The sequence below is a fragment of the Hippoglossus stenolepis genome, chromosome 4, assembly GCF_022539355.2.
Source record: "Hippoglossus stenolepis isolate QCI-W04-F060 chromosome 4, HSTE1.2, whole genome shotgun sequence".
NCBI lineage: Eukaryota > Metazoa > Chordata > Actinopteri > Pleuronectiformes > Pleuronectidae > Hippoglossus > Hippoglossus stenolepis.
The window spans coordinates 5,699,668-5,726,683 of NC_061486.1; the positions used below are offsets into that span (position 1 = coordinate 5,699,668).

General features: G+C 45.1%; 1 protein-coding gene across 1 annotated transcript in view; it reads left to right on the forward strand.

Moving 5' to 3' along the window:
• The window catches only part of LOC118106125 (protocadherin-16-like), an 81,577-nt gene that overhangs the window by 8,450 nt on the left and 46,111 nt on the right, over window positions 1-27,016 (forward strand). The gene's annotated exons all lie outside the window — the stretch shown is intronic.

The window sequence follows — 27,016 nt, forward strand, 5'->3', positions numbered from 1 at the left end:
CTTGGCCTGGGGTTTGGCCTTGGGAGAGGGAGGGGTTGGACGGAGACGTAGGTTTACACCGCGACTCTTGGCTCGCATGCAGAAAAAGAAGCTACGAGTGCTTCTTATGGGAGGTCCCCTAATTATAAATCACAGGGACCACAAGGATAAGGGGGAAAAAAAGGGGGGTGAAATGCACCGAAGCTGATTATGGAATTTGGAAAGTGAACCAGAGAAGAATTAAAAAATGTGTGTTTTGGAAAACTGCAAAGCTGCGACCATCACTCTTTCCAATGTGGGCTGAAGTTCATGTTCTGTGAAAATATCTGCAAGCCCTCATTTTTGTTTTTCTTTCAAACCGGAGATGGTCAGGCTTTTGTTTTTCCCCCTCTGCGTCGCGTCCAGCAGCTTTACTACCTGCTTTCAAGCAACTCCTGAGCATGACATGCTTGATCAGTGGCCTCGCAGGGCCCGAAAGGATGAAGTAGTAGTTCCACGCCGCGGCTCTCCCTCCTCTCCTCGGTCTGCCTGGATGCTGCAGACGTGTGTTTGGCCGGCCATGTGAGAACAGACTGCTCTTACTCAGGGTGCCAGAGCTACATCCAAACATCTCAGCAAGACATCTCATGTCTGCCTTTTTTTTCTTTCCCTCTCTCTCTGGATGAAATTCCCAATCCCCCCACCGTATCCAATGGTGTCCAAAAAACCATTACAATATGTGTACTGTGATCATTAATTCAAACATTTGAAGTGGCTTGATTTTTATATTTCTTTCTCCTCAGCGGGACACCGGCGCAGCGGGTCGTGATTATTCTAATGTAGTCTGGCTCCTCGGCGCTGCGCCTGCGATATTTTGTCACTTTCCGCTCGACATCATTTGGTTTATGGTTGACATTATATTTAGATGTGTGTGGGGGGGAAAAGATAACTAAAAATAAGGACTTAAGCATATTAACACCAATCAGTCTCGTAATCCAATATGTATGATCTACTGCTAAAGAAAATAGGTCATCCTTGAGAGGGGAAATCAAATACGACATGAAAAACAACATTTGAAGAACCACAAGCCCCGTTGTGGAATGCGTTTTATGAGCCATTAGTAATTCTAGTCGCCATTATTAGTTTTCAAACTGTGTCCAACTTTACAAGTTGTCTGGATTGTGCAGCAGTCAAATATATTTCTCGCACCATTTTATTTTCTCCCTTTCCCTGTGGGTTGGGAGCATGCGTTCACTCTGGAGGGTCTGTTTCATTGTGTTCTGCTGCTGGGTGTAATGTGTGAGGTTTGCACAGAACAAAAAGATCAAAAGACTAAAACAAAAAAAATTACTTCAAGCTCATTTAATTCGGTCATTAGGCTCAGAGGCTTTTGATTTCGTGACACGGAGGATGAAGAGTAATATTACGTGTCATTAGGGATAATGAGACCCATCAGCCAGCCTTCATATTTCCAAATTCTGTAAAACAAAGCCCGGCTGTCTTGGCTTCGAGAGTTATTCGTCATTTCATCCCTCTCTGTGTTATTCCACTTATGAATTAATATTTCTTTTCCAGTTGGTTATGTCCGAATCCCACATTGGGGAATAATTTGCACCTCGTAGCGTCGTGGTTTTTTCGGTTGGTTTGGAGTGCGTCTCGGCTAAGAATTGTCCCTCTGTCTGTTTTGGGGGGTCGTTCTGGCTCCAGCAGAAAGGCGAGAGGGGGTCTCCCGGCAGCTGAGGGGGAAATGAGCCCTGACAAGCGCTGGCATGAGTGGCGGAGGTGACATTAGCAGGGGGGCTTCCTTGTCTGTCTGTTGGTCTTTCCCTCTCCAAATTCTTATCTGATTTCCCTTCGTTTCTCATTAAGCGGCTGTGAGGACAGGCCAGACCTAATTTTTAAACCTGCCTCCCCCACCTCCTTGTTCTTGACAAAATGGGCAGCTTGTCATCGCCGCAGCAACCTGAGACCAACCCTGATAGCTGCGAGTGAAGGAGCGAACATTTAGCTATTTTTCTTTCTCGAAGCCGTAACTCAGACTTTTACATTTATCTGTATCTTTGCCACCCAGAGGGCCTCCTCTCTCACAAATGATGAGAAGATTCTGAGTGTGATGCATTCACAACTAAAGGAAATTCTCAAGAATGTTCAGGTGAACGTATGGCGTCTGGATAAAGCTTCTGCCGTCGGCCCTTATCGCAAAAAGCTCTTGAATCTTTTCTTCCTTCTTTGGAGTCTTCTGGGTTTATGGCTCCTTTTTTTTAATCTTGAAATACATTTATTTTCACTTTATTAATTTTTACATTAGGGACATTAGAAACGTCATCAACATTAGAAACGTCATCAACACTTCTCCATTTTCCTCCTGTATTCTCTTATCGGCTCCCTCGGACATTCTCAGGAGTTTTTCCATGCAGGAAAGAATCCTGAGAACAACTGAAACATCTGCGTTCTCACATACATCTGGATCATTTCAGGAGATTATCCTGGTGATATTGTGGCCGGATTCTTACGCTTCCTGTGAACAACAATGCTAAGAGCCTGCTCGTCTTTAGTTCAGATAACTACAGATGCAGTCTTTTCAGGCGGTGTAACATACGGCACATATACAACTGCAACGCATTCATTATTTCACGGAACTTTTTAAAGGCAGCCTAGTTGAAAGTGGTACCTCAGTGAAGTGCTACTCCTAATCCCTTCCCCCTCCAACATAAAAGCAACCCGTCTACAGGGGGGAAAAAAGGAATACTGATAATTGCCTGAGAGAGAAGGTATGAATGATTGAAAGATGTGTTACTTTCACAGCAGAGTTTCCACAGTCTTTTTGTAGTGTAGTGACCACCTACTGGTAACCGCCAGGCAGGTGCTAATAACACTGATTCCATTACCGTGGCGTCCTTGAGCCTGATGTGTTACCAGATGAGAAAAAATGTGGCTGTACTGAGGGGGGATTTTAGGAAAGCCTGCATTTTTTAAAATATACCCTGCGTTTCTGCAATCTGTGCCTTTTATTATTTTATGTTTGCAGGAACACCTAGTTTTTATTTTTACATTCCCCGAAGAACAGATTCATCCCTTTGTATTTAAAACAGAAAGTTACGCTCTCACAGTAAGTTGGCGAAGTTGAGAGCATACGGGACGTGGGATTTGAAGCAGAAGTTAGTTTGTTGTCTTCTGGTTTATTTAAACAAAAAAAGGCCACTCTTGAAGAAATTTAATATTTATGTTTTGCAGCTCTCTGCTCCTCCACAAAAGGGAGTTGTAGCTGCAACTCTTAAATTTCAACCTTATGTTCCCAGATGTTCCCAGTGTGGTGCGTTAAAAATAGCTCATTTTGACTTTCGCCCACACGAAATGTCTTCAAAACAACCGTGTAAAGTTCTGTGGTTTTTGTGACCGAAAACGACACCTGCCGGCTCCGGTTCTCTTCTCTACACGGCCACTTGTTTTCTCTGTCCTGAACTTGGCCAATGTCCCAGTGTCCCTGTGTTTCCAGATTATCCAAATACGACTTTTTGCGCAGATAAGTGAGACCAAATGGAGATTTAAAAAAAAAAAGAATTGCCACTTTCAGGCTGGTATTTTGGGACCAAAAAACTTGTAATCAATTCTTACCAGACATTTTTCTGGGGATGGTGTGTGTAAAAACAAAATGCTCACTTGTCTGTTGTAATACCAGACTTGCCCATCTCTCTGTGACATTGGTTTAGCTTGAGGCAACTGTGCCTTTGGTCTCCTCTGTTTCTCTTTCCCCTCGCTAACTACCAAGCTTTGCTGTGTGGCTCTGCGGTGTAACAGTATTTTCAGAGAATGGTAAAATTGCAGGAAACTGGATGTGCTACTTAATGTGTTCGCAAATGTAATACTTCCTTGAACACTTACTCCTGGGCCTAGCAGGGGCAGTGAAGCGAACATAAACACCGATGTACATCTGGATGGAGTGTGGGTGTTCAGGTCAAAGTTGCTTCGCTTGAGACAGCTGAGCGCATTTTATTGTGCTCGGCCGTCCATCAGCAAATCCACAGCCTCGCTCCTTCCAACGGGAGAAAGAAGAGGAGAAAGTTGTGGTGAAAATTTTAATGGCACAAGGCTGAATAAAGAGACCAGGAGGAAATGTCGTTCAGGAGAAAACCAAATTTGTGAGTTTGAACAGCAAACCTGAAGGAACGCTGCATTTGCGGACTGAAAATGTTACAGCTGTATTTGTTCTACGTCTGCAGCAGGAAGATGAAAAAAATGCCGCAATATTAGACATACAAGACAGAATACAAGACATATTCAATTTGAAACAATATAAAGTAGAGAAAAGCGGCAAATCCACGTGCAAAATGTCTTTCAGCAGCAGATGTTTTTTATGTTAAATAGTTGATTGCTTTGGAATATTAAAAAGCTTTCTTGTACTTATTTATCATTCAAATACACCATTAAACAGTAAATTCAGCATATGTCCTTAAACCACCACCTGTTCAAACTTCATATTTTGCTAAACATGCCATAAGGCTTCTTTATTGGATGCAGTCTGCTTTGCGAGTGCTGAGGTAAAGCGAGCCGTGTTTACATGACTTCAGGGTGACCGTAAAAGGTCAGTGCAGGCGCTGATGCAGCCGCGCAGATTGTTGACTGCGAAGCCAAAGTTGAGAGATAAAACGCCTGCTGGAGGGGGTTTCCTGCCCACATCTGGTGGAGAGGGGAAGATGGGCTTATGTAGCTCTCCCGCAGGACAAGACATTTCATTACACTCTGTCTGTTCGCTCTGTCTGCTGCAGGTGAGGCAGACGTCTCTTCGCCGCTTCCAAGTTCCTATGAAGGAGTGTGAGTGTATAGTGAAAGGAGGGCGAGGGAGGGAAAGAAAACAGTTGAGTGTCCAGAGGGACAGTCGGCCTCTGGCAGCTGTGACACGGCTTCGACTCAGCAGCTGGATCCAGCTGTTTGGTCCTTCCTCTAACATCTCTCCTCTGACTCTGTGGGGTTAGCTCTCCCTCGCTCTTCCTGTCACTTCATTTCTTTTTGTCTCGCTTTATCCTGTATCCGTGTCCATGCAGGCTTCTTATCTCTTACCGGTCCCCCTTTCCCACACTGCGGTGTTCCCCTACGTGATCCGATTACACCGCCTCACCTCCCTGCGGAGCGGTGACATGTGGATCGGAGCAGGTGAGAGCAGAACATCAGCCTGTCTGGGGATGCTCCGGCCTCCCTGCAGACGGAAACACACTTCCTTGAGGGTCCCAGCCTGACCAGGCCCGGGATTATCCAATTTGATGATGCAAGAAAAAAGCGGGTTTGAATTACCGACACGGTGAAGTCAGGCTGCAGGTGTCTGTGCCTTCGCAGTCATGCGGTCACATTGTTTTATTCCGGCTCCAGATGAGCACGTTTGCGTGACCTTTATAAACAGAGACAAATATTCCCTTTGCCTCTTTGCTCCTTTTGAAACGAGGCGGATGGGAAAGGGATGACAGACCGAGAAGCTCGCTGTGACGAGGGCTGCCAGGCCTTCTGTTCTCGCAGCCCGTGGTCCCCCTGCACATGTGCGCGGCAGTTGGTGCCGCCGAACAAGCTGGGCATCAGGAAGCATCATCTGCTCGTGATATTCATTCTGTTCCAAAGCAAATCTGTGCTAAATCATTCGTCCAGTCTCCAGCTGTCCGTCAGGAGCCACCAGACTGGAAAGCAGGCGCTCGGCGACAGATTGCTTGGTAAAATAAAAATCAGTAACCACAAATGTAGATCCCAAACAAAGGGCAATGGAGCATTATCGTGTGTAACGATTAAGTGCATGTATTGTAATGGTCGATACTCAATTGCCACCATGTTGCACATTACATTCACGAGAAAAGTGCCTCCTCCGAGAAAAAGCATGCCCTATATATACACAGCCTTAGAATATCTTAACCGCTGAGCAAATCGTCTCCATATCCACAACTTCACTGTTACAAGGAATGCATCGCTTTCGTCTGCCAGTAACCTCAGCCCCCCTCTTTTTCGCTGCAGCCATGCTGCTGCACAGACTGCCAGTTGAAATAACGGCTGAGAAGAATGTTACTGAGCCCAACGAGCACATGGAAAGAGTGGTGCATTCACTTACCGGCCATGTGGTCAGATCCTTCTATTTCTGCTCTCAATTAGATCAATGTTGGCGAACAACCAGGATTCGTCAATACCTCAGAACCTCATGTGAGAAATAGGTGAGAGTGGGAGAAAAAAAAGGTGGTAAACCAGAAAAGCGAAAATACAAACAAGGCCAGGGGTGAAGATTCAGACGCCAAGGCTACTTCTGTGTGTGGTCAGGAAAATGTGGGACCCAAACGGAGGCTGTTGGAGGAGGATGTTTTGCAGATGCTTGTTAGTAGTAACGATGCTGTGAAAGCTCTCAGCTCCTGTGTGGAGCAAATCAGTGTTCGGGGCTGGGTTTTGAACCCCGGTGCATCTTTGGTACTGTCTTAAATCTCAGCAGGCTCCTTGTATCAGACAGTTTTTAGACTTTTTAATAATATTTGGCAGTTTCTTTCACGTGAATTTGATTCAGACAAAGTTCTTGTTCTTGTGCATCTGCTGTTTTAAGATGATATAACTTTTTTTTTGCAGAAATGATCATTTAGATATGACACTCAAACTGCTATCAGACAGGCCCTGAGCTCCAGATAATCTCAGAGTCAAAGACTTTCTCTGGAGTTTCTCCGGCAGCCCCCTGGTTAAACCTATAGGGTCATGGTGATGCAACACAGCAGGAGTTATTCTGGAGGAGTCACCACGAGCGAGTGGGCAAGTTGGTGATGATTCCAACAAGCGACGGACGCAAAACTGAAAACAAAGCAAACAAAGCAGACCCCATTGTGCCGACATTCTCAGGAGTCATGTCTGAAAACGAATCTACTCACATGAGTCCTAATTGCGCTTGAATAACACGTTTAATTGGTTAATAATGGTCACTGTAGTCAATGGTAATGGTGTCAAGCGAAAATGTTGCCTGTCAAGCAAACGTTTCCAATCATATCGGCGGAATTTTAGTGAGTAAGTAGTTTTTGAGACCTTGTACGATAGAGGGAGAAAATAGCAGCAACAGGGCGAGAACAACAAACCATATGGAGAAGGAGGTTAGTGGCGAGAGACGCTCCACTTTTACATTGCGGTGAGCCGAAGTTGTCTGTCTTGGCTTCAGACTGAGAGGCACCCGGGCCTGCTCCAACCAGACTCCCCGTCTGTGTGTACTGATGCTCCACGGTGGTCCACCCTCACACTGTTGGTTGCATATCTTGAAGCCTTCGCCACATCGACCAGAAACGCCCCTTGTGTGTTATAAGGCGGGACATCTGTTATGCCTTATCTATTCTAAGGTAATGCATCCACCCCTGCAGATTAGTTGTAATAGGGAGACAACTGCGTAGCTTAACGCTGACGTCCTCGGCGCTGAGTGCCAGGATGTCATTAAAGATTTAGCAGCAGAACTAATTATCACAGGGTTAGGTACCTCATCAATAAGGCTAATTTGGTCTGGGGCTGCAGAGTTTATGTTGAGAGCGGTGTGCTGCTCCTTTCAACCGGCGTGTTGAAAGGCCAAATCTTTGTTTAGATTGTTGTGTTGCAGTGAGGAGCCTGGAGGGAGCTCGGGGAGCAGTGGGACTCTGCTGTAATTAGGCAGCGCTGGTATGCAGGAGTGCAGGACTCGGGACGTGTGATGTGGTATCAGAGCGGGCGAACACAAAGCCACACACCGGGGCGTGTGTGTGTGTGAGTGTGTGTGTCTTTGTGTAGACATGGTTTTTAGGGTGGAAGAAATTCTCTAATCAGAGCCCTGACTTCTTCCCAGATCGCCTCACAAATGCATCTTGTGGCATCCAACGTATCAACAAAGGATTCTCAGGAGAAGGGGACTTTATGGTGCAGATATGATTTTCTCTGCCCATGGATAAACTAAAATGATGCACACCATAGTTTCCCCACTACCTTTGCATTAGAGCATACGTTTAAAGCTGTGTTTGCAGCCAATTCGATCGAATCCGGGCAGGATCGTATCGAGTTGCAGGGCCGTGGAATGTGAACTGAAAAATCCTGACCTTACATCTCTGTGTTTGTACTCGGCGCGGCCTGTGCACGCCGTTCAGAGGCTCTCTCTCTCTCGCTCGCTCAGGCGAGGCAGATCACCCTCAGAGGACACATGAAAAAATACTCCACTTTTAAGTGCCCAGAAAAATGTGCGCACGTATTGTCTTCAGCAGCCTCAGCAAAGTCATCTCGCCGCTCAAATCGATGCAGACAAGGAACTGGTCAGTGCAGTGGTCGGGATAATGGAGAAACAAGTTGTTGATGCTTTCAACAAGCCAATGCATCATTGCCAGGGCTGAGAGGCTCCAGACATCTGGTTTCAGGAGCCTCCTCCACTCAAACCTGGCTGTGTCTTTATAGAGGATCCCTGGAAATGATGCATAATATATTTCCTCAGATCCCTGATGCAACTACAAGAGCCTCAAATCCCAGTTGCGTTTCTGTCTGGTGCTACTACAGAACAGTGTATCATCTCCTCTTTGAACGTCCATCGTATTGGATCCGTCTGCACCTGTCTGCAGCCAGGTGACCTTTTTAATCACCTGCTGGCGTTCAGAGGTTTACTTTTTGCGTCATCGTGGTGGAGTGGCTCACCTGCAGCTTTTACTCTCCTGTCATGGGCGGCGATATTTGCTTGTAATCACCCTGAACAGGACTCTGGGGGCCGTGCAGATGTGAGTGATCTTCGTTCGCAGACCTGTGCAGATCTTTGGTTTAGTGCCTGGACAGAACTAAAGAGTCACCTGCTGCCAATTTTTTACTATCAACAGCTTATTGCTCGCAGGCCCTGATTAGGCCAGACAGCGGATATGGTGATTAATGTAGCAATTTACCTTTTGTACGTGAAGTCACGGCATGCTGCAATAACACTAGCTCATTCAAAGATCTGCCGTGAACTGGACAGTTTGTCTCTTTTAACTCTTCAGTAAATCAGGAGAAGTTAAACTAAAGTTGAAATCGTTTTTTTGTTTCCATGTTGTGTCTCGTTGATTGTTTCCAGAACAACCAAGTGCTCAAGGGCAGTTAGACCTCCTTCAGACCTGGTATTTAACATCAGTCCTGAGTAACTGGATCACAAGTGGTCCACAGGTCTGAACACACCCAAATGCATCCTGAATGAGTCCTGAGGATCCATCATGCAGACCACCTGTGGAGATGCTCTGGGACAAGGGTTTGGTATCGTTAGCTATTAGCTACTAGCTAACTGTGACGTGCTTCCTGAGCCATGGAGAGAATGTGTTGCCGCCAGAGTTTAATGTGATGTTAACTAGACATGTGTGGTGATGTTAATGTTGCCTGTGAGCAGTGCAGCTATTTCAGTGCATAGCTAAGGCATCAAAATGAGTCACCATTTTGATTTGGCCTGATGTAGGAACCAGTGCCGGATTGGTACCGGATTTCGTTGCCCCACCCTATCTGGGATGTGTCCACATTGTTTTCACTGTGTGACCACAAATGCATCCTGGGCCACCGATGAAGGACGGCCTACTCAGCTGACCTCTGACCAGCTACAGTTTAAATGCATTTTTACACTTCTCTGTGGCCATATTTGTTTGTATTCCCTTTAATTCCCTCAGTCCCTCCTGACTCCGCTCGCTCTCTTTCTCTCTTTTGCTCGCGGCGACAAACACAAACATTGTCATCGACACACCTGTGAACTCAAACTGGGTAAAAAACAACATAATTTGGTCTTCGCCAAACACAAATGACAAACCTGTTTGTCTGCATGTAAAGCCGGGAAGTGAGATCTGATCACAAGGGGCCACAGGAGACACAATCAGCACGTATTTAAATGCCAGGTCTCTCAGGGTGGATTTTAATACCAGGTCTGAACAGGGCCTCAGTTATTGACAAAGTGGGGGAGGTGACTCAGCTGAAGTCACATTGTCACAGACATTTTTCTCAGTCCATCAGGAACGCGAACTCTCACACTTTCAGTCACAAGTCTGTTGATCTAATATCTCGACGATCACGGCCGCCGTCCTCATCATCACTTGTGGAACAAAAGCTTTTAAAATAAATACTGTTCCGCAGGAGGGAAAAAACCACAGAGTGATGTTGTAAAGTTGATTTTGACGAGATCTGAGAAGTCTGGGGGACATATCCAATAGATGTGTGGACTCCAAAGCAAACAGAAGAGATGTATTGTGGAATCCCTTATTTACTGAGCTGTAGGATAGATAAGACCCTCGTGCAGAAATGCTCATTTCACGGTCACGATTTGATGTTAAAGCTGCTTGGATTTGCACATTTTCCATTTTGAGTGCATCCCTGAGATGTGACGCACTGCGCTGTGGGCAGCCTGTAATGGTCCCAGTGGTTCTCCCTGCTGCATGAGAAATGTCACTCATCAGTGTGTCAGAAGCAAATTTTAAATATGATTTAAAACATCCTAACTCTGCTCAAACACAAGCACAAATCATTTTAGTTAAACCACTCTGCAAACTCAGAAATTTATTACACTGTCACGGGGCTTTGGCAGTCACCTTTTCTTTTTAAAATAAACGATCATGTCCTGACTATATCATGACTGTTCATGGAAAGATGAGAACATAATCAGGCTTCTCTTCTGGTTTTGAATCTCAGCCACTTCCAGTCAGCGCTCTTCCCCTGTCACCGTTCCTGTCATCGCTGCCGCTGCACCATTTTTTATTCATGGGCTCTTCTTCTTGCCTGATTTTCTCTCTTCCTCAGGCAAACTAATTCTACCGTCTAATAGGCTTAGTGGTATCTGTGCAATTTGTATTTTGTTATTACCATGGAGTCATGTTTGAAATATTGTCCTCCTTAGGCTGGAGATATACTTGCTGTTAACTACGCGTACATGTGCGCATGATGGCTTCCTCGCATATCCTGCGTCCATTTGGAGCGTCGGGTTGTGCACGTCCTCAGAAATTAATGCTGCTCTTACACCAGATGCAACATGCACTTGACCAGTAGGGGCAGTGTAGCGGTAGTATTATGCATGTGTTGTGGTGTATCACCAGCAGGCTAATCCGGCGGAGCAAATCATCAAACGTCCTGGTGGATATCGAAAGTACTGTTGGTTTTTTTCATCATCAATTTCTCGCATTGGCAGAACGAAGGAAACAAACTCGCCATTGTCACGCCGTGCTTGATTTAAGGGCTTAACAGATCATCTACGATGGCGCCGCTGTCTCTTTTCCTGCCCTTATCTCAGAATGAACAAAATAGTATCCTCTTCTATACGGTCTGATTTCTCCGGTGTGCCCTCTAGTGGTGCCACGGGTAGTACATCGGCAAGTTTGAAGAATATAGGCAAGAATATCTCCGGCATTAGTGTGAATTGAACTGCGTGGACGTCTTTGGCTCACGTAACCTCTCTTCGTTAACAAGAGCAACGGTTTTGTCCTTTCAGGAACCCCATTTCAGATCGTCGGTTCAAGTTTCCTGCTGCCTCTATTTACTCCACTTGTATATTTCTGAAAGAGGGGCCGGGAGCCTCCCTTCCTCCCTCCCGCCGTTCGGTAAATGCCTTGTAAACAGGCTGTTTAAGTGTGAAGTCACCCTGTGCCCTGTTGCTTCCGCTCTTTATTCATCCCACTAACGCACATACACATCGAAGTATAGTGAATGTTTTGCAAAAAGAGTTGGGGAGGGGGGAGGGCGCCATAGCTGCGGTGGGACCGGGCCAAGACAAGCTTTGCAGAAAGTTTTTTTCTGCATTAAAGAAAAATAGACAAAGACGCTCTTTCAACATTTCCTGTATCTATTCAGTGAACATGAAGTTTGAGATTCTAAAACTGGGCGAAAGAACTAAAGGAAATAAGAGAAGTGAAGAAGCTGAATGAAAACCTAAGCTTAAAAAAAAGAGAAAAGCACCTACACTGTTTTTTGAAGAGACCGACCGGAGAAAGTGGAAAATTTTTGAAACAAATGTGGAACGCAGGAGGAGGAAGAGTGAGAAAGAAAAGCAGATGCTGAGAGGGAAAAGGAGGCGATTTACCTCATGCAGTGTGCATGCAAAAGTGGTGTGTGGATGAGGCTGGAGCGATGGTTTGTTACCATGGCGATGCTGGGAAAGGACGGAGGGGAGGAGAGCGGCGTAAACAAGAAACCCCATCGATTTCACGGGCGAATCATCATCACAAAGTGCCTGCTCCTTCGTTATAATTGCGGCGGTGCTGTCCCTAAATGAATTGTGGAGAGGTGAACTTGTGAAGCCTTGAAAGCTCAGTTACCAAACAGCACGTCCAAGAACAGTTTATAGACTTTTTGTTTGTTCGAGGTCCTGGAGCTGGCCGTCCCTTTTTTTCCCCCCCAGAGTTCACTGCTGTTTCTCTTTGGACCGCCTCACGGTCTCGACTATCGCAAAACGTTATCAACACATCCTCGAGGTCTGGGGAACATGCAGAAGGGCCTGCGGATGTTTGTTTGGAGATAAAAAACATCGCGATCGCCTGGCTAGAGGAGGTACATTTATCCTGGTGTGTAAACACGGAGTATAAACTGGACTATCAGATGAATCCATATTGTATATCCACTGAGGTTTTTCATTTGGACGCTGGAATCGAGGGGTAGCGGCGGACTGGCTGTGTTTATTCAACATGCCTCCCTCCCTCCGCAAAAACCCTCACCCACCCCTCGCATGTTGTCAGTGGCTGGGCCTCTGCATCTGTCACGAAACAGACATGAGGGAGAGTTCACGAGGCCTCCTCTCTCAAACTCCAGCTCAGACATCTTTGTCCCTGCTTTTTGTCTCGACTTCCTTTCGCCCCCCGTCGTCCACGGCCCCCCCGAGCTCTCCTGGGTTCTGATAACTGATCGGGGGGGGGCATCCTAATGAAGTGCCAGTGCGATTAGATTGAATTTGCCCGTCTTTTTTCCACTCGGGAGAAGAAGAGCTATCAGGTTAAAAAACACTTCCCTCCAGAAACAGACTTATCCCACACCTACATCCCCCCCCAGACGGTTGCTTACAGTTGGACTTTATCCCCCCCCACATTTCAGCCATGTGAAGAAACAAACACACATCTGTTATCTCGGACCAGACAATGCCTATGTGGGCACTGTGGAAAGTAATGTAAACACTCACGGAGAGGTTTCACTGGGGCTGATGGGAACATGTCTGGGGAAAGAAGATGTTTGTCTGAAAACCTACATTTTGGTGAAATGGTTAAACTAACCCTAACCCAATTCATGATATGAAGTTCTTGCGTAACTGAGGCGTCTCTGTCGGACAAGTGGTGACTCTAGTTTAACCCTATTTTCCAAAAAGACAGGAAAGCATCGAAATATATATTTGGATAAAGTCTTTTAGCAGCTGCAAGGGTCCCCCCGCGTTAATATCTCTAAGATGTATTTATAGACTACAGTAAACTCCCCTTCTTCAGTTGGACTAAAAACAGTCAAAATAATCCTGTTTATAAATAATAATGTACATAAATAATGTGTTTTTTTAGGAGGGATAAACTTTATTGCAGCTTGCGTGCCTGTGTCTTCTCTTCCCGGTCTGGGAAGGTGGGATGAAGCTGACGGATTGTGGCCTGTGTTTGTGCAGAAGGAGAAGGGTGCATCACGATGAGGCCAAAGCACACAAGCTGAAAAGGTTTTTTTTGGGGGCCCTCGGCCTTTAAGAGACAATGCAACAATCACGGCAGATGCAAACCCGGGGGACCAGTGGGATCTGAAAGCAATCCACGACTTAATTGAGCCAATTCCTTCATGTGTGTGCGTGCGATTGAGTTGAAGTCATAAAATGTCCCTGTTAATTATATTATATGACAAGTACTTAAAGATGGGAGCTCACGGGGGGAAATTGGGTTATGGTGACACACTTGAGCAGCACTGCGGAGAAAAGACAACTAAACAGTGTTAATCCAGTGTGACGTCTGGGGATGTAGCCGTGTCTTCCAGTGGCCGGTGGGGACAGACAGGCTTATTAAGTGTGAGTGAGTAAATGAATCAATGAATACGGCTCTTTACCAGACTGATCCCTGGGCAACAGGGGTTCACATCAGCTCGTGTGAAGAAAACTGTTGAAGGCAAATCACATTATGAAGGAGGGGGGTGGAAAATCACTGGGTCAACTGTTGAGTTCTGCCACGTCTGAGTCATAATTCCTGCCTCCTCCACGTTAGCGGATGGAACATGGGTTGAACCCTGATGTCTGTTCAAGTGTTCAGTCATTGGATGCTTTAAAAGTGGGGTGAAACATTATGATTGACAGCTGAGACTGACTCCTGATTGGTTCGAGCAGGCTAGCGCCCGTCCCTGGATCACTACTGCGCCGACTCTGGCTCCAAATGCACAAGATAACAAAGTTAATTTCTGGAAATCTTCATCCTTATATCCATGTTAAATAGTAAACGTAGATATTGTATAAGAGACCATGATGGATCAATTAGTTATTGACCAGGCAGAACGAGTCTGCACCTGTGCTCAGGGCGTTATCGACACTTGCTCTCAGCTCCGTCCGTCTGTATTTTAAGTTTTGGAATTCTTTGGCCGATGTCGGGGGACTCCTGCCGGATTTTTGCGCCGGCCGCATCCTGGTTTGGCATCTGGCTCGCGCTCTGCCTGAGGGGAAGTGAGGAATGATCTCCTTTAGGTCACAGGCCATGATTATGGGAATAAGTATATGAAGGAAGAAGTACTTCCAAAAAACCGGTCCCAGTGGATATTCTGTGTAGCTGTGGCAACTGCACAAGCTCCGCAGCTTCCAGGCCTTTGAGGACCATTTTAACCACTTAGGTCATTTGTTATTTTCAAGGGAGCTTCCTCTCATCTGTAGGAGCGGCTCTACCATTTAAAGCACTGGTGCTTTGTTGAAACTGGCACTTTTTAAAAACTCTGCTGATTTATTACAAACAACGTTGAAGAGGTTTCGGTCTTTTCCTTGAAGTGAGTTAGTGTTTTAGCAGCGGCTCCATGCATTTCGCCTCAACTTTTACTTCCTTAACTACAAATCATCACAGTTTAAATGTGTGATGACAGTCATCTTGTATGGTGTTAGAATGTGGATGTATCTGTTCTTCTACTATTCCAGACAGCCTTTGTTTCTGAGTCGTTTGTGAATGGTCTGAAAACCCGTCAAGTACACACTTAGAAAATGCTTGAGATGTGTAATCACACATCAAGTCTGGATTCATTTAGTCAAAATCACACTATTGTTGTATGGTAACGAGCTGATTGATGTGAAACAATGGAAACAATGGAAAACAATGGAAAACAAGGGAGGAACAAGTCAAAATACACACACTTTTATTGAAAACAGCATTTTTGAAAAACTGCAATATTGAAAATATGAATGTAAAACAGACCCACGACCATAGACTGTACACAAAGATGGATGACATGACAGCTCCCTCAAAAATGAAAACCAAGGAATCTGGATAGCCCCCTGGTGGCTGGCTGCAGTATAGGTCATACACCTTCCCTCCTCCATGTAAGCAGATTGGACACGAACCAAAAAAAATAGTTTTTTGTCATTTTAGGTGGTTCGTATTCTACTGATGTTTGCTCAAGTGTTTATGTTTTTATACGTATGGTTTTATTTAGTAATTTGATGCTGTGAAGGTGGTGAAGCATCATGATCGACAGCTGCTGCTCATTCTCCAAATGACGTCTTTGGCACAAGATGGCAGCTTGAATGCAGGATATTTTGGCCTCATTTCTAGACAGAGGGAGGAAGTGGAGACGCGTTGTCCATTTTAATTTAAAGTCTGTGTTTAAGATTTATAAAAGCTCTTGAGTCAAGACATCATCTTTTGTTAAGATATCCAGTTACCCCTGGGGTCAATGCCGTCCTTCTCTCCTTTGTTGCTCATGATTCATAATTATTTATCTTCGAGGAGAGATTTTCATGAGCTGCCGTCAGTGGTCGACATTTGTTGCAGTTCTGCGACGACTTCTGCTTTTACTGGTTGTACTTTTCCTTCTGTGAAGTTCATTACTGGTTTACAGAACGTAATAAGCCTCATTACGGCCGACCCCAGCCGTACTCACTCTACCGCTGAAAAGGGGTGAGTGCAGGATTTGGTGTGGTCTCCCCGAGGGCCTGGGTGGTATGGTGAGGGGGGGGATTAACCGTGTGACGTCAGCGAGCTTCGACTGGAAAGAGTGGCATGATATGCTCGCATAACTGTGTTCGCGCTGGACAGTAGGTTAGTTTCCAATCCCCGCTTAATCCTGGGAGTCCTCAGATGTGGGCACCGAAAGAAGCCAGTGGAAATGAACACTGGGGCAGCGGTATGCTCTGGGGATGACAGAGAGGAAATTGCGTGCTCATACAGCACCGAACTAATTCAGGGTTTTCCAGATCCATTCCAAGTTAACCAAAGCAGACTTTATTATATAACCACCCCACCTTTTGTTTTCTATTCCTCAGCTCGTTGGAAATACAAAAACAAAGAGGAGACGGGAAACAGCCTCTTTTTTTTTTTTTTATCCTAAGGCCCAGTGTCAGACGAGATTGATGGATCAACCATTTCCCCATATTCATGCTATTATGCAAAGTAAATTATTCAAATGAATTCAACTCAGCCAGGACAGCTCATAGAATAGTTTGTGTGAAGCGCTTTATTTTAGAGATACAGAGCTCATTTAGCTATGGCTGTTAGCAGAGTGATGGGTGATGCTGAGAGAAAAGCACATCGGTTCTAAATAAATCAAATCATTCCTTCATGTGTTGCCAGAGGACCCACTCCCAAGTGCTAAAGTAATATTAATAGTTCCAGGCATGTTCAAGTGTTTGGGATAATTATGGTTCATGCCCCCATTTTTTTTTTTCACCCTCGCGCTTCTCACAAAACATACTGCAGTTACCGTTTGTCCCCGATCTGCAGCTCCGCTAATTACGGTTTTATTTACAAGTACATCAGTATCCTTGTTGCAGTGTTTCTTTTAACCCGGGGCGCTAATGGGAAGCGAGGGTCTCTTTAGAGGACCAGTCTAGACCCCTTTTCACCGCGCCAGCTCTGCTGTTGCCAGGCTGTTCAAAAATGCCGGAGGAGTTACCACAATGCGCTTGTATAGAATGGCTTATGGCACAAACACGGCACTGTCTCTGTCCGCGGTGACTGTCGTGTGGGACAGCCCGCTTTATGATGGTAAACTCCTTTTCCCTGAGAGCCGAGGACCCCCTGCTAACTTGCCAGCATAACCACATTGTACGTGAATTGACTCAACATGTTGGATTAGCTGGTTAAATACAGTGATCCTTTTCCCCTCGAGAGTACAATTCTGACATTTAGGGCATTGGAATACCAACAAAGACGGTTCAATCTTTCTCAGGGCTCGCTTTTCTTGTTTATTCCTGGCGTGGTGTGAGGAAGATGGCAACCTGCATGTTAATTACGTCTCTCAGATGGAGATTAAATCAAAGTTTGATGGAGAAAAACACCAGAAACTGGACAGTTTTTCTTGGATTACAATGCGTCTGCTGTAGATACAGATAAATGGCTTTTCTGCATAAAGGTTAGAGCACTTCGAATATATACACTGTATGGATGCTGCCAAACCAGTGACAGGGAGCTCCAGCCATCTTGGCAAGTGTCTGCGCAAAATAAATACAGCAAGAAAGAAAGGAAGGGGGGGCAAGTGAATATCGGGATCCAAACCAGAAACCAAGTCGTGTAGAGGCTGTTTCATTTTCCTCTGTCAAGCATGCAGGCTGAAACACATCTCAGCGCTGTGGAGGAAGAACTCCGCGGTGAAGTGATAGACAGAGAGAGCAAAAGTGGAGGGTTAAAAAAAAAAAATAAGGACCTCAGAGAGGACTGAGTAGGGGGAGAAGAAGAAGAAGAAAAAAAGAGAAAGCGAGTAAAATGGAATAAAAATAGGCTCATGATGGAGCTGGTGTCTCGATGAGGCAGCCCACTAACCTCAGAGGCGCCACACTCCCTGGCTTATCCCAGCCCAGTGAAAGAAGGAGGGGCCGCACCACAGATCTTTCTGACTGCCAAGGCTCCAGCGCCAGGCCGACTCGCTCCTTCTGTCTGGTCGTGGGGGGGCCAGGGCATCTGAGACTTTGAGAAGGGCCGCTCTCCTTTCTAGATGACACGGAAAGCCTCTCAGAGCTCAGAGGGGCGACGAGCTCTCGGCCAGGTGTCACTTCAGACCTGCACATTTCTTTTTCTTCAGCGTGTGCGAGAGAGAGAAAAACTGCAGGGATGGTTTTCTGTTGGTTTAGAAAAAGTTACCGACTCGGTGTGTGCGCTGGTCGCTACTGAGTCAGAAGCCTGACATTTGAACTGCACAGGCAATATGACTGCACGCGGCAGTGTAGGTCACATCAATCACGGCGAGACCGGGGGGATGATGGAGCGAACAAGAACCTGGCAGGACTTCGCTGAGCCAGGGAGTGAAATTCCTCAGGTTTACCATCACTTCCTGTCCTCCTGCGCTTGATAACGAGCGGAGTAGACACTGTGATCTACGTAAACCATCAGGTTTATTAGAAAAGTAAATCCAGAATCCAAAATGTTCACAATTTGAAATTAATCTAAGCCTCGTCTGGGACTTTCAGATGTTGCTGCTTCCAGATTTCCGAGTCGTTGGAAGTGAAATCGTATGAAAACAAAAGTGTGATCCATCAGGAAGGTCGACGCTGTCATCTGGGAAATGTTGACGGACAAAGAAGGGAAGAGAACGAGACAACTCGATATGCTCTGGAGGATATTCAGGAGAAAAAATATTTTCATAACTGTTTGAAATTTTGCATATGAAGTGGATTAAGGGATCTACACACAAGTTTTTTCCCCTCAATTGGGAAAAAAAAGGAACATCTGGATTGAATTAGTCGTGTCTTTCGATTTGTCACTTTACAGCCAGACTAAGTTATTGTGTATAAACCAAAAGATTGTGTATCTTATTGTTTTTTTTCTTCTTCCCCCGTCTTTGCATCTCCTCCTCCTCCTCATGGGGCCATGTGCGTGCAGCGTGCTGTAATTAGCTGGCCACGATTCGAAACCTATGTTTTCCAAAGCCACACAGAAGTTTAAAATTTGCTGAATGGTTACGTTGCTTTAGTTGCACTATATCAGGAAATTTGTAAGCTGAGTCTTCCTTTTGTTACCAAAGGCCTGCGAGATTACAGAGTGATTCCATTGCAGCTCTCCAGCTCACTTCCTCTCTCTGCAGAACAAAGAGGACATGTTGAAGCACTGAAGGTGACGAAGTCAAGAGACTATTGGTTGTGTGAGGTTCTGTTTTTCAAGGGGAACTCTTTCTTTACAAGTTCGAACATGGTTCATTCTTTTTTATCCAAGATATTTCACAAGAATACATTTTCGCCACTGGTAAATCTACTAGGAACCAAAACTTATGTCTTTTCATCGATCTCACAAACTTATATATATTTTCAATTTCCTCTCGAATAACCAAACATCCAAGACAAAACAGAAGAAAGTTGAGAGTCAATATTTCAGGTGCCTTCCGAGGACGTTAATTTTGCAGGTAGTAAAACCATAAAGATATTACAGTCACCACGACATTAACCAAGTGAACCAGTATTTATTTTATTTTCTCCACTCAAACGGAAAAGATTACGAAGCACTTTAGTCATAAAAGTGAGTGAATACAATAACCGAACTGACAACGAGCCAAAGTCAGATGAACGCCTGTCTACAAACCAACGACAGAACTCACATGTGTCATACAAACGACTCCCTAAAATGCAAAGTGAAACTAAAACTAACCAGATCAAATGTAAACAATGTAAACACAGACACTTCCAGGTTAAAAAAAAACACATTTTTTAAAATAATTAACCTCAAAACCTCCAGAATCACAAATGACTGAACTTTAGGCAAATTAAGCCAAAAATTCTGCATTTTCTTTAATTACACCTACTTTTATAACACTCGTGGGAGACTGTGGAGTTATAGCTTAATTCAAAACCGCTCAGCTTGCACCCGAGGACCTTTTCATCTGGTAGCAATCTGCCCCTGAGCAGTCTCAGCCACCAAAAGCCCAATACATCAGCCACTGTCATGTGCCGCAATGAAATGTGAAAGGGAGTGTAAACGCTGAGGCATAATGATCTCTTAAAATGGAAAAATACCATTTTAAACTTCATTTGTGCGTAATTGCTTTTTTGGGAAAAATAAGGAAATGAATTCAAAGTTCCCCCTTGTTTATTTTCAGATGAACACGGAGCATTAAATGAAACACGTCTTCTCTTTTTTAGACCCGGCCTGCTCGTTATTCTTAAACTAACATTGGGATTACAGTTGCATGTGCTGATTCCCATTCATACACAACAGATTGGTTTTAATTGGTTCCTCTTTCATGTTTCATGAGACTGTCACCGCAGCGTGTTTGGTCTCGACGTGGAAAACGAGCAGCAGATTGCACAGACTCCAGCGCAAACAGGGTAAAGAGGTGCTGTGTGCATGCAACGTAAGTGATTGTTGCCAGATTACACGCACCATATGTATTCCTTCAAGAGACCAGACCGTATTTCCTTTTTGGTGAATTCCTCCCAAAGTCCTCACATATAGCGCAGCCGCATTTACCTTCGCCTAACTGGTTCCATGCTTCTGGGTTCAAGTCGTCCTGAGCCTCTGGACGGATGATAGCGGCACAGCGGGTCACAGAAGGACAGAACCGCCTTCAGCTATCTCCCACACGTAAAACAAAATCATATCCGCTCAACCTTAAGGAGTAAGACACAGGATAAAAAGCTAATATTAACTGTCTGTTCGAAACTGATGAAAAGCAGCCGAGGAGCATGCAGCCTCCTCGCTCCTGCCCTAAGCGTCAGACGCACGGTCAACGCTGCAGCTCGTTCCCCTCGCCAAGGTCAGCGAAAGGGCTGCGTCATGGGATTATGGGATGCAGGATGTCTGCTCTTACTAGACAGAGCGAAAGGAAATGAGAGGTGTCTAAATAAAGCCGGTTAAAATGAGTCAGACAAAAAGTGGCCGAGCCTCTCTCTCCATTCACTCGTGGCTTGAGATAACAGATAAGTTGCACATTGAATAAGATAATGTAGGGATACGGAGGAAGGAAGAGAAAGAGTGACAATCTTGCAAATCACAGCTGCTGGAAACACAGGCCGACTCAACATTATTGGATGTCTCCTGTGTAGGAATGAGGGCTGCAGGGTAAAAGCGACTCTCTGACAGAGACGAGACAGGCACGATGTGAGACGAGGCTGAAGCAAGAAACACCAAAGGGACTGTTTCTGAAGTTATGCTGCTTGTTATTTTTAAACCCACTCTACTGCAGTCAAATGTTACACTTCTGATAACTTCATTGGATTGATGCATTCGGAAGATGTCAGGAGAACAAAAAGGAAAGATTCACGCTGGATCTGGCGATTGACCTCCAGCTGCAGGCTGCACAGATCAGGAATAATCAAGTTTAGAAAAATGGGTGGGTGAAGGGATTGTATCTTTGACATCATCAAGATGTCCCAGAGATGGTAGAAGTGCTGCATGAATGTATATGTGTAAATGTACTGTAAAGAACTTTAACTAGTTAATAAGTCTAGAAAAAAGCCATATAAATACAGTCCTTTTACCATTTGGTGCTTTGGGGGTTACTCCTGAGCTACAGTTGCTCCCCTAACTCAGTAAATCAATTTCTAACCAAGCTAAAAATAATTCCTGGGAGGCAGAACTGAGATGCTGCATCAAATATAATTTATGCTTTCATCACCATGTCCCGATGAAATATTAAAGATACAGGATGTCAAAGACAAACAGCGGCGTTACGTAATTTACCGCACTGACGGAGACTCGGAGGGAAGTGGAGGTGACAGATATCAGACTTCTTCAGGTAACTTCAGAATCAGAGGTTATCGGGGGGGGGAACTTTTGTTTGTTTCACCTGTTTTATGTAGATCGTGTATATAAAGATGGACGACATGGCGGCTCAGTAAAAGTGAAGCCAAATTTCAATCGCCCCCTGGTGGCTGGTTGCAGTATAGGTCATAAGCCCCGCCTCCCCATGTTGGCAAATTGGAAATGAAGTAGACAAAAAGTCAAATTACAAATAAATCATTCATGTAGTTCCTGTCATTCTGGAAAGTGGAAGTGGAGATTCGTCGTCCTTCTTTATAAACAGTCCATGGTTTCACCAGAAATAGCCTCAAAGTCATGTTAAGAACCTGGTACCTGGTACGTTATGCTGATGAAATGGATTGACCTTTCCCTTCGGGGGTCCTCTTTGTTTTCTCTCACTCACGTAGCTGTGAGGGGGTTTCACCAGGTTGAAGTGAGGCCCGAGCAAGTAGCCAGCAGTGAGCAGCTGCTTCTCATCTTTCTCCGAGCATGTGTGTTATGGCTCTGCTCTGATTGGGTATCACATAACCTCCTTGTATCTCCTGAGCCCTTTGAGGCCGTGCTTTGGGCCCTAGCCGCTTCGTTATTGCACCACAGACGTCACTGCACTTGAAAGGAAAACTGGTGGCAGAATATATTTAAAATCTGCTCTGTCGTTCATTGTTTTGTCAGGTTAGACTAAACACTTCATAAATAACGTGGCCTGAATGCAAATTCCAAATACAAGTAATCATGAATAGTGTATGTGTTGAATTTGACAGTATATTTCAGACAGATATCAAATTTAATTCACGACTTCAACTGAAGCCCAAAGGAAACATGACTTTGTGAACTTTGTTGTGTAAATTCTCCGTTATTGGACATCAGCCGTTCAACATGTCATCATCATCATCATTGTCAGTGATCCCTGCTCACCAAAGCGTTCCTCCCTCCCTCTCCCCTGTCAGGGGTCACTCGCCGAGATATAAACCTGGTCTCATTCCAGACGCGGACTTGTATCTGTTTCTCTGTTTGGAAAGCGGGCCCTCTCCATGGCTCCTCCACTTCCCGCATCCTGCACGTCGGTCCTTAGGTTGTTTGTGAAATGGAAGTAGCGCAGGATCCCTCTGGGACGTAACAGAGAAGGGAAGGTCTGTAGCCCCCTTCACCTCTGTGTTTCTGCAGAGTCCCCAGTGGCTCAGTGAACACTGGGCTTCCTCTCATGGTCTTTAGGCTCCTCGTGTGTACGTGTGTGTGTGTGTTTGTGCATTTGTGTGTCGACGGTGGGCCCTTTTCTTGCCTTTTTGCATTAGAAGTCGATGTCAGATTGAGTTAGTCCAGCGTTCCGACGAGGTTCGGCTAGACTGGAGAACAATATTGTTCCAAGATTGCCCGAGAGTGGCAGTAGCTGAAATGACGGGATGCTGCCGTTTCAGCTTCTGATCTTTCCTGTTGCTGCTCTGCATGATCCTGTCATACTCAGACTTTTAACTATATCCCTGCGCTAAGTTACAATGTGCATGTATTTCAGTTTGTGCAATAATTATACACCGTCGGTGCCAGCCCATCAGAACCACTTTACTCCTGTGAAGCAGTGAGCTGCAGTGAGGTCTGCATGTTGTTATCCTTATCTGCAGGATGCACTGGGCAGACTGCAGGAATACAGTCCGACTGATGGGTGGTGCATTTACTGTGGGAGACGATACAGTGCATCTCCAGCATATCATTTTCTGTGGTATATCATTTGCAATTCATTTCAGTTGTGCTTTGTGCAGTTTCTCATATTACACCCCTGCTAGAGTTTCCCCTCCCTGTCTCGGCGCTCAATTACCTTTCAGGCTAGTTTGAGCCCATCACATGTAGCTGCGCATTTTTCTTTTCTGGAAAAAATTAAGGATCCATTTATAACAATAAACCAAACTTTTTTTTGGGACGAGACATGAGGCAATGCTTCACTAGAGGGAAATTAGCCTGTCTAATTTGTTCTCAACAAAAGATCAGGGACGTCCCACGTTCCTTCGCCAAGACACTGAATCCATAGCACGTGAAACCAAAGAATGTATTTTTAGTAGCTGGTATGAATGAGGTCTTGTTTTGAACCGACGGTCTAATCATGCTATGAAATCCAATAGTTCCCAATGCATGTTTTTCCCAGTTTTTTGAGAAAGTGAGAAAATGTTGTGGGCACTCATGCACACCTCCGCCGGCTGATTGAGTTGGTTTGGTGGTTTCTTCAGGCAGCTGTCCTGCACAACGCCCAGGTGGTGGTGGTGGTGGGGGGGGGGTATCCGTGACCAGGCCGCGGCGAGTGTGGCACACTTTGGGTCTGCCAGCTTTAGCATAAATTCCATCAACACCCGCATGTCGCATGTCAGCTGCACTAATCTGAAGCGGACAGTTGTAAAAATAAGGCTGTTAGATCTCCCTTCACGGACTTGGTCTATGAGAGCCCCCCCCCCCCGCCTTAATCCCACAGTTGTTCCCCTGATTGAAAACAAATGCTTCCTTCATCACCGCCGTCATTAAAATCCCTCAGAACCTGATTGATCTGTAAAAGGCATTTTAACATGTGTAAACTTAGTTAGCTGTATTTTGAATGTAAACTTGAAAACAAAGTTAAACTAGTTGTTTAAGATGCACAGTGCAGCACCGGCAGCAGCTGTTTTTAATGGATTTTTTTCTAAACAAGCACCAGGATATGAGAAACACAGCAGAAGAACAGAAAGTATTAACTTCTGGCAGTGAAAAATGCATATTTTAGGCATAACAGTAAACACATGACATTTCAAAATGCACAAAATAGTCTTATGGGTGGCAAGAATATATTTTAGATGCCTGTATTCTGGTCTTGTCTGGCTGCAGATCATCAGGGTGGGTAAGACCAAGGTTCAGGGTTCACTGAATGGCCAACAGTAGGTTTGCTAACCTCCAGGGGCTTGAAACACGAAGTTTAATACATAGTCATGACTTAAAGCTCCATGATTCCCCAATCTTCTTTTTCTCCAAAAAGAACCATAAATAAATAAAACACAGAGAGGTTCGCTGCCCTGCTCCTCCGACGCGCCCGCTCTCTCCAGTTTTCCCTTTTCATCTGGGTCTGCAGTGATCTGGTATATCCATTAGTCCGAGGAGGCCCGCAGCTCTTTGTCTAAAGGGATATGTCAAACTGTTAGCAGTGTATGGTCTTCTGGCAACATAACAGCACGCAGAGAGTTGAAAGACAAAGGGAGTGTAGACTGCATAAGCCAATAGCCCTGGAGACAATCTACCCCAGTGTTGACATTCAAAAACCTGACAAATGGTGTTTGTTTGTAATTTTCCAGATTATGCATTTTTAAAACGGTGACAAACACTGAAGATAATGAAGCGTTTGATTTAGGAGCATGGATACACTTGAATGTGACCTCTAGACCATCGCCACCTTCTCTACTTCTGAATTTTCAGTAAAATATATAAACCTCTTTTTAAAATGGGTTAGAAAGAAAACATTTGAGGACCTTTTTGACAGATCGCAGTGGCTTTGAGCGAGGCCGTACACAGAGGATGTGTTTCTGTGCAGAGGAAGTCACTGTGCTGAGAGAGAAGATGGCAAATGAGTTGACTCACCCAAAGGGATGCCTGGATGTCCAAATGACTCTACCAGAGGCAAAGTGGGAAAGAGAGGTCAAGATGTTACTGCAAAACTGATTTGACCTTTGAAATAGGCTCTTTTTCAACATGACACTAACACCTGTTGTCCACATACATTAGTTTTTTTTTTGAGAAAACTGAAATACATGAAAGGAGGTATTTTTTGCGCTTTCATTCTTTGTGCAGAGTCAGTGGCATGAAGGATTAAATACAACTCGACGTTCTGCAGTGAGTTTAGGCGACGGTTGAGCCTTGGCTTTGTTGGTTCATGTATGGGTGGTTTGTTTTTTCTCCCGTTCCCGTCTTTTCCAGATCCCCATCCTCTGTCCCCCGGCTCCGTTTGGCACTGCACATTGTTGTGTCGCTCGTGGTGTCAAGCAGCAGGTCCACCAAAGTCATCCAGAAGCCAGGCCTGGAACCGTGAGAAAAGACGGCTATGTGATTGGATTAGCTCTTGAGCGCCACGTTGCTTAATTAATGAAAATGACCCGGGAGCCCAGAGTGAAGCCATTGTCTGCACAGCGACAAAGTCCCTGCCCATCAGCAGTATCTTTAACAGGATTTCACAAAGTACGCCAGGCGTTCTTAATTTGTTGGCTTAGACCTCTACAGAAAGGCCTTGGCAGCTAAAGATGTTGTCTGGCCTTTGTTTTGCGGCGGCGGAAAAGTAGTTGAATTGAGGAGTATTAAAAAAAAAAAAAAGGTTGAATTTTAAATGGTATTTGTTCATAAAACGTAGCAAATTTTGACTTTGCTAAGCGGCAGCCGAGAACTTTCCATTTAAAAACTCACCCCGGCAGCTTATAGCCCAGTTCAATGCATTCACTGCACATGTGAACAGTAGCTACGGTTCACTTGACTATGAGCCCCTCCCTCTCGGCATCTGCCTTTCACTCTTCTTCCTTTAACTCTCTGTCGAAGGGGGGGGGGGGGACGTAAATGTGGGCTGGTATTATGAGGGTGACGCACTGCTGGGTCTTCTGAGAGGTTCAGCAGAACCAATGTGACCAGATTACTTTGCATTCCTCAGTGCTGAATGGATCTCTGGAAACTATTACCTGGAATTACCTCAAATCAAAGACTTCTTCCTATTATCTCTGCAGGATCAGTCAAAGCACACCAGGCCGTGACTTAAAATAACAACACTGCTTACGCGTTCCCTTGACAACCACACCACGTCTTTGTTGAATTAGTGAACTAAGAAAATAATTGCGGCGGTAATTTATCAGAGAAAGTATTTTACAAAGGATATGAAGATAATGAATTAATCTTGTTAAGTTTACTCATTGCTTGTCAAACTACTACAACTTTCCTAGTGTTTAGAATAGTTCCATTAAGAGTGATTTAAATTCTTCCAACAATACACCCACACACACACACATGCTCAGACCACCAAGGCCCACAACTGTCAGTCTATTTTCCTGCATGTGTCAATCAACGCAAACACCAACTGACAGTGGCAAAATATTGCCGATAGCTCAGCCGCTCATCATGTCCATGAAGATGTGTCGGACACAGTGGTGCGCTTTGTGTGCGACAGTCACATGAAAGGAGGCTTATTCCAGAGCAATGGCCCAGTCGAGTCCACGGGCACGGGAGCAAGCAGCGGCTGTCAATCTGAATAGTGTCACTTTCAGACAAGACCCTTCACAAAA